The following is a 17,742-nucleotide window of genomic DNA, read 5'->3' on the forward strand; positions in this document are numbered from 1 at the left end:
GTCCAGAAACACGCCGTCTGTCCGTGTGGGGAAAATGCTCCCAGTTTATCACGTTCATGAGGCGCAGCACCATAGCATGCTTTTTTTAAAAGCCACAAGGTTTGGTTTCACTTCAGCTGCTTCTTTATCAAAACAAAATGACTGCACTCTGATTTCTTGTCGTTCAGGCCTGTCGTTCTGCAGCAACAGAGGTGAAAATCCCACTGTTAATCCAATACATGATTTTTGATTGCCGTTATCAGTGTCCATTAGGAAAAATTTTGGCTCTGAGAGAAAGGATGAGGCCAAAGCAACATATGAAGTGTTATTTCAATAATCTCAAGCTCCAGTTTGCAAAACAAATGATGCATGTGTTCATCCTGCAGAGAGCAGAGCTCCAGTGGATATGAACTCACCTCCCTGAGCGAGCAGATGGGAAATCAGCAGAAAAAGCTTCATGAAAGACTGATACAAGTCAATAATGGGAAACAGAAAAAGTTTAAATGAAATTCAGTAGGTCTGCCCAGAGTGAAAATCAGAACAGAGTCAAGCTGGAATGTAAAGATCAGCAAGGTGATGCTGTCAACTCAGTGAGTTTACAGCATCACGTGAAGATGTGAGTTTAACTCACATCTGCATTTTTCACATTTCCAGCAACATTTTTGTCAAAATTGTTTGATTTTGTGAACATGTAGACTTTTTTTAATCATTAAAAACTAATGTTTGATTTTAAAGGTTATTATGGCATTATTTTACCGGTCCAGCCCACTCCAGGTGAAGTTGGTCTGTATGTGGCCCCTGAACTGGTGTTTGCATGTTCTTCCACGTGGACTTTTCTCATTCTGTACTTTCTGGTTAATTGATGGACAGCTAACCTGTCTCGAGCACGGCGTTTGCCCTGATTTAATCAATGTGAAGGCGATTTTGCTTCAGTGCAGATCATGAAATTTACCTGGAAGGAAACGTTTGTGGATTTAATCTTCACTTTCTCACACGGTGACTCATTGCTTCTTTGAACCAGGCAGACAGAACATCCCAGGTTTCAGAAGCCAACCAGTTCTCAGATCGGCACAATAACCCTACATCACAAAGTAACCCGACTTCAGGAAGTGGGGTTACGGGAATCCTCCTTCTTAAGGGGTTGAAGCTGTTGTATTGTTTTCAAGCTGAAAACTTATTGATTCCTTCTCCATGTGGTCGTTTCTTCGAGGACATCCTCACAAGAGCGACAACAGCAACACAGCAGATCTCCTTTCAGGCTCCTCTCACCACTGTGTTGATGAAATGATTTGCTTTTTGGAGTTCTTTGTACAAACACATGATTCTGTTGTTGTTGTTGGCGCCATCGATCTGAAAGATCATGGGGGGGTTTGTGCCGTGGGTCTTCGATCAGGGAGCTGCAGCGTCGGGCATGGCTTTAGAGGGCGACACGAGATCCGTAGATCCTGCCGCAGCCACTGCAGATGAACTCTTCGCAATGCGGTTGGGATGTCAACTGTCTCCTCTGTCTGCGGAGTCTCTTCTTCCCCCAGCGGGTGTCTCCTCTCTCCTCTGCTGTTCTGAGGACATCCTGGGTGGTGGTCCTCCAATCAGAGCGGTCGGAGGCGGCTGACTCCAGGTCGGAGGGGTTGAAGCCTCCAGCTTGAGGTCACGCTTGGAGACGTCCTTGAACCTGAGAGCTGGGCGTCCTTTTGACTTGTTTCCAGTAGTCCAGTAGTCTTTTGGGATGCGGCCGTCGTCCAGTCGGGTGACGTGGCCACGCCATAGCAAGAGTCTCTGGGTCAGGATGGCAAACATACTGGGCACATCTGCTCTGGCCAGGACGTCGATGTTGGAGACACGGTCCTGCCATGTGATGCCCAGTGGTCTGCAAAGGCAGCGTTGGTGGAAAGCATTCAGCCGACGTTCCTGACAGGAGTAGAGGGTCCATGCTTTACTGGCGTAGCGTAGTGTGCTCAGTATACAGGCCTGGTAGACTCTTACCATGGTGTTGCTGCTTAGCATGGAGTTGTCCCAGACACGCTTCGCCAGGCGGGCCATCACTGTCGATGCCTTGCCGACACGGGCGTTCATTTCGGCATCTGGGGATGATCGAAGCAAGGTAGGTGAACATATCCACTACCTAAAGGGTGTGGTCACTGATGTTAATGCTGGGAGCACGACTGACATCCTGGCCCATGACCTCGGTCTTTTTAAGGCTGATGGTGAGGCCAAACTCAGAGCAGGCATCAGCAAAGCAATTGATGAGACACTGGAGCGCTTCCTCAGTGTGGGCAACAACACCAGCATCATCAGCAAAGAGCAGCTCCCTGAAGAGACCTCCGTCGCTCCTGGTGTGGAGGAAGAGGCCGTCTTCAGAGTCCTTGATGACGTAGCGCAACAGCATGGAGAAAAAGATGCCAAAAAGGGTTGGAGCAAGGACACAGCCCTGCTTCACACCATTCTTGATTGGAAAAGGGTCTGAGGATGATCCCTCGAACTGGACGACGTCGTTCATGTCCTGGTGGAACGACTTGATCATGCTCATCCAGGCATCCGGTTCGCTGGAGGAGGGTAAACAGTCCATCCAACTAACCAAGTCAAAAGCCTTGACAGTGTTGGATGTGATTGGTCGTTGGTGAACTGGTTTTTCTAAAGCTGGGTATCTCAGGACTGTCAGTCTTGACTGAATGCTTAACATTCTTCATCATGACATCACTGTATGTCGAGCATGGTAACATTAGCAAAGATACTTTTTAATCATAAATAGATTGCAGTTTATTCTGTGTAATCAAAGCTATTTTCTCAGTCTTCTCATGAAGTTTATTTGAATCCAACAGGAATCTCATGGCACCCTGGATGTCTACTGGAAGATCAACAACATGTATTGTTTTTTTTATTATTCCATGATAATTAATGACAATGGGCACATTTGTCACAGGACTTATTTGTTTGAATAATTGCCATTTTACGCACATAATTGCAGTTTCATTTCTGATTCTTCACCCATGATGACAGAGTTCAGTGAGTAGATATAGATAATGCTTTCTAAGTCGATTCCAAAGCCAGAGGGCTCTTCTGAGGGTCAGCTGACAGGTCTGGAAGGCAGAATGGGAACAACATAAGAAGTCAGCTCAATATTTTCAGGAGTGATACAGTCACATGGACAAGAAAAGACATCTGAGAAGGTAAAACGAAGAAAGAGGTTCGTAACATTTTGGTGTAAGGATCATAATCAAGGAGAAATGTATTCAGATTGTTTGATTTAAAGATTTATTTAGACTTGAGATATTTATGCGTTAGAAATATGTAATATTTGAAAGGGATTAAAAAAAAATGCTTTCATGAGGTGTGTTGGTGAAACAACACTTCCACCCAGACTGTCTCAGTGTAAACAGGTTTGGTCGGCGTCTCATTGTTCTGCCTCAGGCTCAACTCGACTGGGACATCAAATGTTTGGAAAGATATTTGATCGATAAGTCATGCACACATCAGACGGTTGGACGACCAGCAAAAGAAAAGACAAACAGAACTTTAGCTGTGTAGTTTCCTCAATCATGAAGCCTAAGTCCGACGCTCATTCCCTCCTTAAAGGAATACTCCACCCAAAAAACGATTTGGCCTCATTTTCTACTCACCCTCATGCTGAGAAACACTCTGGAGCACTTTTTTGACGTTTCAAATGCAGTTGGAGATGTTTGGGGATTTTCGTTGTCAACAAACAGGGACCGACAGCGCCCGACAGAAAAAACGGTCCATAAAGTCCACAAAACGTGCCCATTTTCCTTCATACTGCTCGTCCGCTGTAATCCAAGTGTCCTGAGCGCGTAACGTCCATAATTAATTCTTAACGAGGTCATTTAGTACATTTTAAGAGCCCAAACAGTGCGCTCGTACAGCTCAGGTGCATGTCTGCGCGCGCACCCTGAACTACGGAAGCTGCAGCAGACCAAGCAACATGCTTGCGCGCTTTCAGCGACTACTTTTCTAAATTGCAAGCGTGAAAGAAGAAGTTCCGCTGTTTATATTCTGCTGTGAGTGACCGAGCTGTGGACAATCACAAAAGTGATTGGCTACTGTTTTAAAGCTTTGAATTCGGTGTCCTGCTGAAAGGGCACAAGCGTGTTGCTTGGTCTGCCGTGGCTTCCGTAGTTCAGGGTGGATTACAGCGGACGAGCAGTATGAAGGAAAATGGGCACGTTTTGTGGACTTTATGGACCGTTTTTTCTGTCGGGCTCTGTCGGTCCCTGTTTGTTGACAACGAAAATCCCCAAACATCTCCAACTGCATTTGAAACGTCAAAAAAGTGCTCCAGAGTGTTTCTCAGCATGAGGGTGAGTAGAAAATGAGGCCAAATCGTTTTTTGGGTGGAGTATTCCTTTAAGTCCACACATGAAAACCGAAAAAACTCCACACGATCGTCGTTTCCTTTTAAAACGTTTAGTTGAACTTTAAAGTCACGTTACAAAAATATAATGTCCACAAACATAAGCAAATAACAAAGGTAATGTAACATTTCATTTGGAGACAATCATATTCATTTGTGTTTGTTCATTTCTTACTCTGTTTAATGTTTAAAGATGAAGGTTCCGGGTTTGTATTGTTGAATTGAGAGGCGCACCGGGGGTGGAGCCAGGGAGAGAGAAAAAAAGAGCGCGGAGGCGCAGAGTTTTGGAGTGAAGAATAAAAAGTGCTGAAAACCTGTCCTGCCGTTTTGGTATCAATTTATTTAGCACGGAAGACAGCAAAATAACCGACGGACAGAAGATATTGTAACCCACTTAACCCACTGCCCTGGAGACGGAGAAGACGGCAATTTTTAAGGGTTACAGTAATATCCAAAAATACAAATAAAAATCAAAAAAGAGAAAATGAGAGAGAGAGGTCGAAAATCTGTGTGGCTCCACTCCACTTGCCTGTCTGCCTGTCAGATCCAAGACAGCCACACTCCAAACGAAACTTAAAGGTGCTGTAGGCAGGATTCCGCATCTCCGCCATCTTGCTTAGGGTTACCTAAGCAAGATGGCAATTTGACCCATCTAAGATGGCGATTTGAAACCCAACACAGCCAATCCTGTCCTGTTTTCTCTGACATCACGCCCTTACACAAGTTAAGCCCCTCCCACAAGAACGTGCGACGAACGCCCCTCGACCAATCACGGTTAGAGCCTCATGGGCTCTTCTAATTGGTGAAAGATACCTGGAGCTGTCAAGATTCATTTTCAGCTCAGAACAGAGACAGATAGAGACGCTGTGCCCTCGCGGTAGTGCAATTATGCTACACTCCTGAAGGATTATCAATGGATACTCTAACATTTAATCCAAAGAAAACACAGAAAAATTAGCATTGACTAGCAAAATCCTGACTACAGTACCTTTAAATAAGCATAAATAATGAGCGTTTTTTTAACAGCAACTTGGGGTCCGACCTCCACCAGATGGCGCCCTGGCCTACATGACCTGTACTCCTCCAAGACCCTGAGGCTTGCAGGCAAGATGGTGGCGGACCCCTCCCACCCTGGTCACCATCTCTTCCAAACTCTCCCCTCTGAAGATTGTCACCATATTTGTTGTTGTTGTTAGTGTTCTTGTGTTTCTTGTGTTATTTGTTTGTGTCTTAATTCTTCCTATCTATATTTTATACCTGTGCCTTTTTAAATCTGTCCCTTCTTTTGTCTGTTTGTACCTCCACCAAAACAAATTCTTCATATAGGCTCCTGTACCTGGCAATAAACCCGCTTCTAATTCTGATTCTGACTCTGATTCTGATGTTTCTTTTATGAAAAAAAAAAAAGATTTTGACAAGGAGTAATAACTTCACAATAGGAAACTCATTATATGAATCAATTCTAAATAACTGGTGTCAAATACAATGATGGTGCAAGTCTAGGGGACAGAGACGGAAAATTTCAGAGACTTCAGATCTGTCATTTCTTTATTTTTCGTGTCACCCATCGAGAAATCATATGTAAACCGGATCTCACGTAACTGTGGGATGAAGCCTGAGTTTGGTATGAACCAGTAAAATTTTGCGAAACCAAATAAGGGACACAACAACTGAACTTTTAAGACAATAATCCTCAAAACAGGGTTTATTTTGTATCAATGAAATAAAGTAATGAAATTCTAAATGAAAGTGTGTTTTAACAAAATATAAAATATATACAGAGACATAAACTAAATATCTTTCAAACCTTTTTTCCTTATGAATTAACCCTTTTTGATGAAAACCTCTTTTAGTACCTTTTTAGATATTATTTACAAAAAATCCCAGATATATGTATATATATCACAACAGCAAAACCAACATAAATCACATTTGTGGGCCCACACACACACACACTCCTCAAACATTTATTTGCAAATAACCATGTTGCAGGCCTGATTCGAAGCTGGGGAGCGGTGAGGCCAGAAACTGTGGGGCCGCTTCACTCCAAATTGAGCAACAGAAAATAAAATGTGCACTTTTAGTAATTCTTTTGAGTACTCACGGATCCAAGGGGGTTAATAGGATGAGTGGGGAAACGGGTGGTAACAGTCACAAGGGCACAGAGGAGTAGATGGTCTCTTGTGAAGATGGTGATGAAGATGAGATGAAACAAACTCAGATCAACAATGAACAATGAAACCAAACTTCTTCATCTCTTTCAATTTCACACATAAATGAACTTTATACATTTTACACTGTAAATACATTTGAACTGAATTCTATGTTTTTTAACTGAATTAACTTTGTGGCTCTTTTAACTTATTTACATACAGAAATCACTCATTTTTTAAACATTTATGAAATCTGATTGTCTTTTTATGCCCTTTTAAATGTCTTTTATGCATGTGTCTAATTAGACAGGGCTACACATATTATTAACAGAATGGTTTGCAAGTGCAAACAAGGAACACGGGCAGCTGAAACACATTAAACACAGTAAACGATACTGGCACGCATCTGACATGCAGAAATATCCTTAAGCTACCAATTCTTCCTTGTCAAAACTGTAATTTTTTGCAAGGAAGGTGAGAATTTCTCAGAGATCCACATTTGCTGTTGCTGTGTACGTCCAGTTCTGTGTATTTGCATATTACAGCTATAAATCCTGAATAAATCCGCTTTAACAGAATAGACTTGTCCACGTAGCACAGCTTTAAGAAGCCTTGCTCGCTCCGCAGATGGCAAATCTGTTTTTGACAGGCAGTCACTTTTTGGCACGACAACGGCAAATTTATTTTCGGCAGGCAATCCCTTTTTGGCACGGCAGTGGCCCTGAGGCAGAGGTGTGGATCAATCATTTTGTAGTGTTGATCATTGCATGCAGTGACTTGTTGCTGTGATCGTCACAGTGAATTCAGCCTGGCTGAACTGGTTTGATGCTCTCATGCGAACTGGGTGGATTTGTTTTTGTGGTGAGTTACTGGCACCACGTCCCATGAGAAACCAAGACACGAATGACAAACATTCACCAAAAACAAATGGAAGAATGCAATCAAAGGGAAACTACAAGATAGACGAGGGTGGAAGAGATGGGACGGTCAGCATGAAATGATGAGAGCGTTCAAGACAGAGGGAAAACAATAAAGAGGAGATGTACGAATGATGGAAGGAAAAAAAGGAAGGCGAGTTCTGTTGTCCAATTGAGACACAAGGCAATTCATCTCAAGCAATGTGAATAACAAAGGCATGGAAAGAAGAATAAATAAAGTTAGTAAAATCTATTGTTGAATTGAAAGCCTGAGCAAATTAGAACGTTTGAAGGCCCGAGGTGAAAGAAGTGAGTGTGTGAGAAGGAAGTTTGTTCAACAGGTAAGGAGTGTCACAACTGAAAGCTGCATAAACTTGTGTCTTCTGAGAGTGAGATGGATGGATAGAGTAAAAAAGTTAAAAAGCAGTCAAAGAAGGTTAACACAGACACCAAAAATAAAATAATAGATAAATTGATTGTCATTCACTAATTCATTAATCTCCCCCAAACAATCACAACTGGTGGGTGTGGTCTGGAGTGACTGTTCCTTTTAGGTGTTGAGCAGCAGGTGGTCCCCCTGCTCCAGGCTCCTGTTGTCCCTGATCCACCTCATGTGGCACAGCTTCGAGTTGGAGCAGCAGTCTGAGGTGTGCAGGGGAAAGAGCAGAGGGCCCGGCACTGTCCCCTGAGGAGCTCCTGTGCTGCTGACCACAGTGTCACACATGCTGTCCTTCACTGGTCTGTCGGTGAGGGAGTCTGAGATCCAGTCCACCATGAAACCCCTCCAGATCCCCCTCATGTTGAAGACACTTGAGAAGTCTACAAAAAGCATCTTGACTGTCCCGCTTCCCTTATCCAGGAGTCCTTCCTGAGGACCTCAGGAGACTCCATGTCTCACATTCTATTACTAAATCTGAGAAGCATTTCAGTCTGAGGCCATTTAAGATTTTGCAAGAATGGAAGAGTGCATGAAAAAAGGGATAAAAGCAATACAAAAGAAAGATCCCGGGAGCCAGTGATAGTGTCTCAGCGTCACTTGGGGGCGCTATACCAATGTGAAAGTCAGACTTGGAGGGTCGTGGAGGGATGTTGACTCAGATGATCCAGCATTGAGCTGCAGTGAGCTGCAGGAGGACACCATGAGCTCTGCTGAGCCCATCCTCTTTAAAACAGCCTCAGTGAAACATCTCACTGCGAGAAAAGTCTTAAATGACCAGTTTGTATTGATCAGTGGATGAAAACGGATCAACTTTTGGCCTTTTTTCCATTTCTGGAGAATATTTTTTTTTTTCAAAGAGCAACCAAAAGTAAGTTAAATATCCTTCAAGTTCTGAAGAAGGTTAAATTACAACAAGTAAACAGTTAAAGTCTGTGCTGAAAAAAACGAAGCTTTGATTTTTTTAATGATTACTCAAAGAAACATGTTTGTCACTGTTCTTTGTATGTTGTTTGGCGCCCCCTGCTGGTAGTCCGGCGGCGGGGCTGCCTCTTCGGTCTCAGCATGACGTCACACCATTATGTCGTCGAGAGCGGAAATGACGTAACTAGGAGCCCAATTGACAGGCACGCTGTGAAGGAAACGTTTTTTGTGTTTTTTCCTTTCTCTGTCCACCTTTATGGTTTGTTAAGACGCAATGTCTGTAAGTATATATGTTCATAATCATGATGAATATATATGTTCAATATCATATGTTTATACTGATATTGAGAATACAATATTTGTGAAGTTGTTTAGTTATTAAGTTTTCAGCTAAGTCAGGTGTTAAGAAGACCTTCTGTGGCTGTGTATTTTTTATTATTATTATTATTGATAATCACACATTTGAATATTTTAAGATCATGGGGGGATAAAGAAAGGGTTCACACTGGCCCCTGTCTCGAGCTGGTTGTAAATATCTGAAAGTTTCTGATGAGCAGTGGCCTCCTTTCAAACAGACATGATTTGTGAGTGAAGCTCCAGCAGAGCTCGCTGCCTTTCCTCCCCTCGGCTGGAGGAGTCACTCATCCTCCTTCCACTCATCCTGACATTGGCTGGTATCTCTCAAAAACAGACCAAGCCAAACATTCCTGTCTGTTCTGTTTCCTGACAAGGACACTGAGGTGCGTCCTCACAGCGGGGGGACAAAGTGCTCGTCAAATATGAAATGTGATAGAAAGAAAGCAGAGGGTGACGGGAGAAGGAAAAGTCCCCTCAGAATAACCTTATATGAGACATATTTTGATTATTTATAGAAGCACACAAATGTTCCCCACTTTTGGAAACCGAAAAAGTTTGGGTTGTGTTTTCTGAACCAAATCTTTTAATCTGCCCCTCGCTCTCTCGTGATGGTTTTTACATTGTGTTGATTCACCTTCCCAGCAGCCTCAGTGGCGCTCCACGGGTCCAGCCACTTGTGTGCCTGTGTGAGTGTGGTTTCCCAGGTTGCTGCAGCTGCAGGAACCAAGCAGTCGCCTCATCGCCTGCACCTGAGGAGCCTGACCAGAGGGCAGCTCGTCAGCCAATCCTGCGAGGCCGCCTGAAGGGATAAAAGCGGCTGGCAGGACACTGACCGGCAACAAGCTGTAAACCAGCAACGCTCACGTGCCTCTTGTGGTCACTCATACTTTATTAGTTAGTGAGGCTGTTGATTCTGTGTTTGTGGTTTCAGGAATCTTGGTTGTATTTCCGTTAGTTTTAGTTACTTTTTGGCCTTGTGTTTGTGGATTGACAGCTCTAGTTTAGAGTATATTTTTGTTCCTGCTGAATCTCTCTCTCTCTCTCTTCTTTTTTTTTTTTTAAATAAGTAACTTTATTTACCACTTAACATCTGTGACCTTTATGTTACCGCCTTTTGCCCTTCTCTTAAGGAGCCGGTCGTAACACGCCCCCCCTTCATAATCCCGAAGAAATCTCCTCTGTGGCACAGGGGTTTTTTTGGTCTGTTTTTCTGTCTCTCGGAAGGAGCCTGACGTGGAGAGGAAGCTTCTTTTTTGTTGTTGTTGTAACTTTGTGAGTGAGATAGTTGGTAAGTTACCAAACAACAATTTTATTGAGATAAACCAAACCACAACTTAATTTACTTCTTGTCTTTCTTCAAAAACTAGCCCTAACCCATATTGTGTAAAAATTAATTCATAAATGATTTGCTATTTTGAGATTCAAGTTTGTTGGTGTTTTTCTTTTTTAATTTGGTCAGCTTTAATGTGTTTTTGAAGGACTGATAAGTGGAAAGAAAATGTCAAGAGTATTTCAGTGATTCTAACATGCAGGCCTTCCTCTCAGCATGCTTATTTGTGCACGTGAGTGAGAAAATGACGCGTGTCGAACACCTGATGAGCAGGATGACCTTGTCACTCGGCATGTTTACTCTTCAGGTTGCAGTCAGTGTGAACATGAAAACACACCTAGATTGCTGGAGGTTAGATCAATGTTTCCATGCTTTATTTTTTTTTTTTGTGTATGTGTGTCACCTGAGGATAAAAATGATGTTCTCTGGCTCCGTGTATGCAGAATATCATTAGGGCAAACAAAATCGAGACTTTGTGGAATTGTCTTGTTCAACAAGTTGTGCTTATTTTTTTCATGTTTTTAGACAAAATGCACATATTTTCTTCTAAAACCACAAAGTTCCTCCTGAGATTTACTGAAAAATGTCGTTTTTGAGTTGTGTCCAGTCCATGCAGCTCTGAGGATTCATCACACAGCATTCAGGCGACTGTCTTTAAAGTATTTTAATTCATGATCCAGTCTGAACCACATATTCTTCTCTCATGTTGACACGGTACAGTGTGTTAGCGATTTCATGCATGCATGTCTTCTCAGCACCGTTGGTCGAATGTCAGACCGTGCAGGCAGGTTGACAAGCTGCAGGAAGACAAGAAATATGTGCACACAAACCAGTAGAACGTAAAATACTGAGATGTTTTTTCTTGTAGAGTTTCTTTTAAAAGCAGAGTGTTGATCTGGTGGAAGACACATCTGCTGTCTGGGAAAGAAAGGAACATAGAAACAGGTTTAGACAAAGTCCAAATGTTTTCTCTAGGTCTCAAAATTTGTGGGGTTGTTTTGTTTTAAGATGATCGATGGAATTTGCATCTCACCTGAGGCAACCCTCTCATTAGTCGCAGCCCTTCTGGCTGCCTAAGGACTCCCACCGTCTGTTCACTGAGAGTCCTGATTATTTCTTCCCTTCGGACTGTTGCTATTTCTCCCTCCACGTTTTCCATCTGGGCTCTTGCTGTGAGGACGTCCTTTCCCTGGGCTATTGCTGCTCCTCCTTGGAGGACCTCCGGGTCTTCTATCTGGGCTCCTCCTGTCAGGACGTCCTTTCCCTGGGCTACCGCCTCCCCTCCTTGGAGGACGCCCGTGTCCTGGCTCTGGGCTCCTCCTGCTGCTGTCGGCAGAGCCCTGATCACAGTGCTCGGGTTTGTCTTTGTCTGCAAGGACATCCAGCAAAATGAGTCAAAACATTCTTTTCTTTTTTTTTAAAGAAGATATTCCTGAAGTAGTGCCTGACTTCATTAACCACAGTGTAAAAGGAAGAAAAATGAAATGAGAAATGACAGAAGTGTCTTACCCGAACTGCTCATCTTTGCAGCAGGTGATGTCTCACAGATGTGAATCTTATCAAAAGAAGACAGGAGAGGGAGGTGCACTCACATTTTAATTTGACCAATGACATGCAAATAGTCACGAAACCTGATTGGTAATCTCCACCTGGATAACATTTTTGTTGTTTAAAGAACTTCAATTAATCTCATTTTAGGGTCAGTCACATGGCCATCTATCTTTACGTTTGATTAAAATTACTGCAGGAAATATTGCACCTTTATTTCTAAGTTTTATGACACCCCAACCTAAAAAAAAAGGAAAAAAAAATAGGTTCAAAAATGCATTTCTCAAAGTTTCAATATATGACAGACTGTTAGAAGTACTTGCAATATTTGAGAAGTGGTGTCTAAATGCCTCATTTGCCGTGTTGGTACTCACCTGATGTGAACAGCAGTCCAGAAACACGCCGTCTGTCCGTGTGGGGAAAAGGCTCCCAGTTTATCACGTTCGTGAGGCGCAGCACCATTGTTGCTGTCGTGTGTCAGCATGTAGGACAGGGAAGATGAGAGGCGTTGTCCCTAAGTGCTCATTTTCTCTCGTATTTTGAAAGGCCACCAAGGTTCGGTTTCACTTCAGCTGCTTCTTTATTAAAACAAAGTGACTGTTTGATTTCTTTTCGTTCTGGCCTGAAGTTGTCAGTGGCAATTTGGAAAATTCACACCGTTCTTGATCAGAAAAGGTTGTGAGGATGATTCCTAGAAATGGACGACGCTGTTCATGTCCTTGTGGAACCACTTAATTATGCTCAAAAGCTTGGGGGGCATCCGGTTCGCTGGAGGAGGGCAAACAGTCCATCCCAGCTGACCAAGTCAAAAGCCTTGGTCAGATCGATGAAGGCCAAATATAGGGGGTCTCTGCTCCCGGCACTTCTCTTGCAGCTGCCTCAGAGAGAAGACCATCTACATGGTCGACGTTTCTGCTCTGAATCTGCACTGCGCCTCTGGACTCCAGATACATTTTCTTTACTATCACAGAATAATTTGTTTTCGTCGTTTTTTCTTGAATCACTTCTGTCATCATGTCATTTATATTTGATGTTCGTGAATGTCATCTAATTTTGAATTCCTGTTTCTTACATAGCAACAGTTCCAGTTGTTCTACTGACAGCTCGGAGGGAAAATCGAGATTACTTTAATTGGTCATTGGTGAACTGGTTTTTCTAAAGCCGGGTATCTCAGGACTGTCAGTCTTGACTGAATGCTTAACATTCTTCATCATGACACCACTGTATGCCGAGCATGGTAACATTAGCTAAGATACTTTTTAATCATAAATAGATTGTGTAATCAAAGCTACTTTCTCAGTCTTCTCATGAAGTTTATTTGAATCCAACAGGAATCTCATGGCACACTGGATGTCTACTGGAAGATCAACAACATGTAGTGTTTTTTTATTATTCCATGATAATTAAGGACAATGGGCACATTTGTCACAGGACTTATTTATTTGAATAATTGGCATTTTACACACATAATTGCAGTTTCATTTCTGATTCTTTACCCATGATGACAGAGTTCAGTGAGTAGATATAGATAATGCTTTCTAAGTCGATTCCAAAGCCAGAGGGCTCTTCTGAGGGTCAGTTGACAGGTCTGGAAGACAGAATGGGAACAACATCAGAAGTCAGCTCAATATTTTCAGGAGTGAATCTCAGGATCGAGATTTTTTTGCATTAAAAAGTATCTAATCTTTAAGAGAGATTAAAAAAAAAAATTATTTCATGAGGTGTGTTGGTGAAACAACACTTCCACCCAGACTGTCTCGGTGTGAACAGGTTTGGTCGGCGTCTCATTGTTCTGCCTCGGGCTCAACTCGACTGGGACATCAAATGTTTGGAAAGATATTTGATCGAAGCATCACACACACATCGGACGGTTGGACGACCGGCAAAAGAAAAGATAAACAGAACTTTACCCTGTGTGAAATCAGTCAATAAATCAGGGATGTCAAACATGAGGCTCGTGGTCCAAAACCAGACCAGATGAGGCACTATTTCGCCTGTCCGGCCCACTCAAGATGGAACTGGGTTGTCTGTGGACTAAAGTGCATGTGGCACCTTTGTCGAAAGGTTGAACCTGAAGCAGATCATAGAATATTTATCAAGAAAAAGAAGAAAGCTTGTTGTCTCACCTGGATTCATCTGTCCTCTGTTCACCACCTTCCTTGTCCTTTCCCGCGACCTCGCCCACGCCCTGGGCCGCGACCTTTACCCCGATGCTTGCGGCGTCTTCCACCACAGCCGTCAGATTCACTGCCGCTGCTTTCACCACTGTACCGGCCCGGGCTGTTATCCCGACGACCACACCGAGGACTCCCGCTATGGTCCCAATCCCAAAAACTAGATTAACTCAATTAAAAAAGCTCTGGGAATAATGTGAACTAATCTGTCTTGGACTCTTTTGCTCTTTCCCTTCATGTTTGCTCCATTGTCATAAGACTGTCCTCTACAGTCTTCAAATGGGATGCTGAGCTCTTGGAGTTTAACAGATGAGCGCTGAGAGACTTTCTCCTCTTGTTTCTTCTGCCTCCAAGAACCCCAAGAAATGTTCCTTAATTTGTGGAGCGCCTTCAACTGCAACGATTCGAACTATCTCTGATAACTGCTCCTTGTGGCTCAAATCTGGCGTGCAGTCTAAAATGACAGAAAAGTATTTGGACTGCCTAATTTCACTAGCAAAATGGACTCCACAATCATTTCACCTATGCAGTCAATTAGTTTGTTTTGAATGTTCTTCCCGAGGTAGGATGTGTGATTGGCTCCTCCTTAAACCTTTGAAACACACAGGGTCAAACTGAGCCATAAGCCCCACTTCCTTTAGAAAATTCCCATTGTTGGGTTGGTTCAGTGCGTCTGTGGACCCCCTAAGACAAACTATCATTCTTTTTGGAATACTTCAGCCACGTTCTTTTGATTTTCTCCCCATTCAATAACCATCTGTAGAAGTAGTGGTGATGGCAACCTCTTCCATCTTGTTTTTTTTGGGAATGTGAAGTCTGATTTTATCACATGAGGCCCTTGATTGACTAATTCGGTTCTCTCTGGATTAGACAGGTGAGGGGGCCAATCATCTGGATTAATTCGGGACTGCTGTGACAGACTCACATGTGGTCTTTATTTATAGCTTGACACTGATAAAAATATTATTTAGTCTGTATCATAATTATTACATCCAGTAATTATCATATGAAGTATTAGTACTCCAGACATAATCCTTTATTTTATAAACTTTACAGTCACTCACTCACTCACTGTCACTGAGAGCCTCAGGTGCGGAACACGGAGAGACTGAAGATTCCTCTGTAGCAGCATCTACAGGTGCCATTGCATGTATATTTTGCATTGTGATGTACTAAGCTTCGCTTTGCACGTTTTTTTAATTATTACAGTAATTACATGAACTTAAGTGAAACTTCTGACATGCATACATATTGCATAATATACAAGTGGCGTTACTTGATATATTGTTGAAGTTTACTGATAGAGTTGGTGCATTTACTTAGCTAGCGTTAGCCAAGCAGATGCCTTGTCGGAATAAAAAGTCAAAAAGCACGCTCTATCTTAAATGCAGACCTCTACTTTGGGCTCGTTTTTCCCCTTCTTCTTTTTTGCGCTTTCTGAAAGCAGCACCTGACGGCTTGGGATGCCTTTTTTTATTCATTTTATTTTTCATTGAACCTTTATTTCACTGGGAAGGTCCCATTGAGATTAAGAACCTCTTTTTCAAGGGAGTCCTTTTCATAATAAAAAATTTGTTGACAATGTCAGTAGAACCACAACGGTGACCATTTGTCTCCAATAAAACGTCTGAGATGCGCATGCGCTACCCATGATGCCCCACTCACCTTGCAATATAAGCAACAACAATCAGGTTAGGAAGAGGTGATGAGGGGCGCCAGGAGGTCATTATCACAGAATTTTGCGAATATATAAATACATGTATATTTACATTTCACATTATTTGTTTACGATTTACGAGAAAACACACGGGACATTAAATAAGCATAAATAACGAGCGTTTTTTTTTTTTTTTTTTTAACAGCAACTTGGCGTCCCGCCTCCACCAGATGGCGCCCTAGGCGACCGCCTGGTTCGCCTATGCTCAGGGCCAACAGGCTGTTGCCAGAGATGTTTGTTCAGCTGAAAGGTACCATACAAAACTGTACGAACACGGTAACTGCCGAGGTGCATCTCTGGGAAACTCTCATGTTTCTCATGTCCCATGTTTACAGACTTCCTGACGGACAGGAGGCAGCACGTGAAGCTGGGTAAACTCACCTCCGACCCCCCGGACCGTCAGCACCGGATCCCCTCAGGGCCGTGTTCTCTCTCCCGTGCTCTTCTCCCTGTTCACCAACAGCTGCACCTCCAGTCACCAGTCTGTCAAACTCCTGACGTTTGTGGACGACACCGTCCTTATCGGCCGAGGAGGGAGACAGACCACCTGGTGTCCTGGTGCACGCTGAACAACCTGGAGCTCAACGCTCTGAAGACAGTGGACATGATCATGGACTTCAGGAGGAACACAGTCCCGCTGTGTTCCTCCTGAAGTCATTTCCCTCATCAAGAAAGCCCAGCAGAGGATGTACTTCCTGCGGCAGCTGAAGAAGTTCAGCCTGCCAGCAAAGATGATGGTGCAGTTCTCCTCCTGCATCATGGAGTCCATCCTCACCTCCTCCATCACCGTGTGGTACGCTGCAGCCACGGCCAGAGACAAGGACAGACTGCAGAGAGTTACCCATTATCCACTGCTGATGGAAAAAGTCTCGGGGACAGAGGCGGAAAATTTCAGAGATGTCAGATCTGTCATTTCTTTATTTTTCGTGTCACCCATCGACAAATCATATTATTAACAGAATGGTTTGCAAGTGCAAACAAGGAACACGGGCAGCTGAAACACGTTAAACACAGTAAACGATACTGGCACGCATCTGACATGCAGAAATATCCTTAAGCTACCAATTCTTCCTTGTCAAAATTGTAATTTTTTGCAAGGAATGTGAGAATTTCCCAGAGATCCACATTTGCTGTTGCTGTGTACGTCCAGTTCTGTGTATTTGCATATTATAGCTATAAATCCTGAATAAATCCGCTTTAACAGAATAGACTTGTCCACGTAGCACAGCTTTAAGAAGCCTTGCTCGCTCCGCAGATGGCAAATCTGTTTTTGACAGGCAGTCACTTTTTGGCACGACAACGGCAAATTTATTTTCGGCAGGCAATCCCTTTTTGGCACGGCAGCGGCCCTGAGGCAGAGGTGTGGATCAATCGTTTTGTAGTGTTGATCATTGCATGCAGTGACTTGTTGCTGTGATCGTCACAGTGAATTCAGCCTGGCTGAACTGGTTTGGTGCTCTCATGCGAACTGGGTGGATTTGTTTTTGTGGTGAGTTACTGGCACCACGTGCCATGAGAAACCAAGACACAAATGACAAACATTTACCAGAAACAAATGAAAGAATGCAATCAAAGGGAAACTACAAGATAGACGAGGGTGGAAGAGATGGGACGGTCAGCATGAAATGATGAGAGCGTTCAAGACAGAGGGAAAACAGTAAAGAGGAGATGTACGAATGATGGAAGAATAAATAGAGTCAGTAAAATCTATTGTTGAATTGAAAGCCTGAGCAAATTGGAACGTTTGAAGGCCCGAGGTGAAAGAAGTGAGTGTGTGAGAAGGAAGTTTGTTCAACAGGTAAGGAGTGTCACAACTGAAAGCTGCATAAACTTGTTTCTTC

The 17,742-nt window shown here is 43.2% G+C and overlaps 2 long non-coding RNA genes across 4 annotated transcripts; both read right to left on the bottom strand.

The window, feature by feature from the left end:
- Positions 1 to 3,009: 3,009 nt before the first annotated feature.
- Positions 3,010 to 14,282, bottom strand: LOC115384074 (uncharacterized). Its single transcript, XR_003930793.1, has 2 exons — positions 14,137 to 14,282; positions 3,010 to 3,056 (listed from the first exon to the last, which is right to left on the bottom strand). It is a non-coding gene; the product is annotated as an uncharacterized LOC115384074 (long non-coding RNA).
- On the bottom strand, positions 11,112 to 12,480 carry LOC115384073 (uncharacterized). Of its 3 annotated transcripts, none has more exons than XR_003930791.1 (4): positions 12,385 to 12,480; positions 11,972 to 12,017; positions 11,496 to 11,831; positions 11,112 to 11,380 (listed from the first exon to the last, which is right to left on the bottom strand). It is a non-coding gene; the product is annotated as an uncharacterized LOC115384073 (long non-coding RNA). The 3 variants fall into 3 exon arrangements; XR_003930792.1 differs by lacking the exon at positions 12,385 to 12,480 and adding an exon at positions 12,121 to 12,219; XR_003930790.1 differs by lacking the exon at positions 12,385 to 12,480 and having other exon boundaries at positions 11,972 to 12,200.
- Positions 14,283 to 17,742: the final 3,460 nt, after the last annotated feature.

This window comes from Salarias fasciatus (genome assembly GCF_902148845.1).
Source record: "Salarias fasciatus chromosome 23 unlocalized genomic scaffold, fSalaFa1.1 super_scaffold_20, whole genome shotgun sequence".
NCBI lineage: Eukaryota > Metazoa > Chordata > Actinopteri > Blenniiformes > Blenniidae > Salarias > Salarias fasciatus.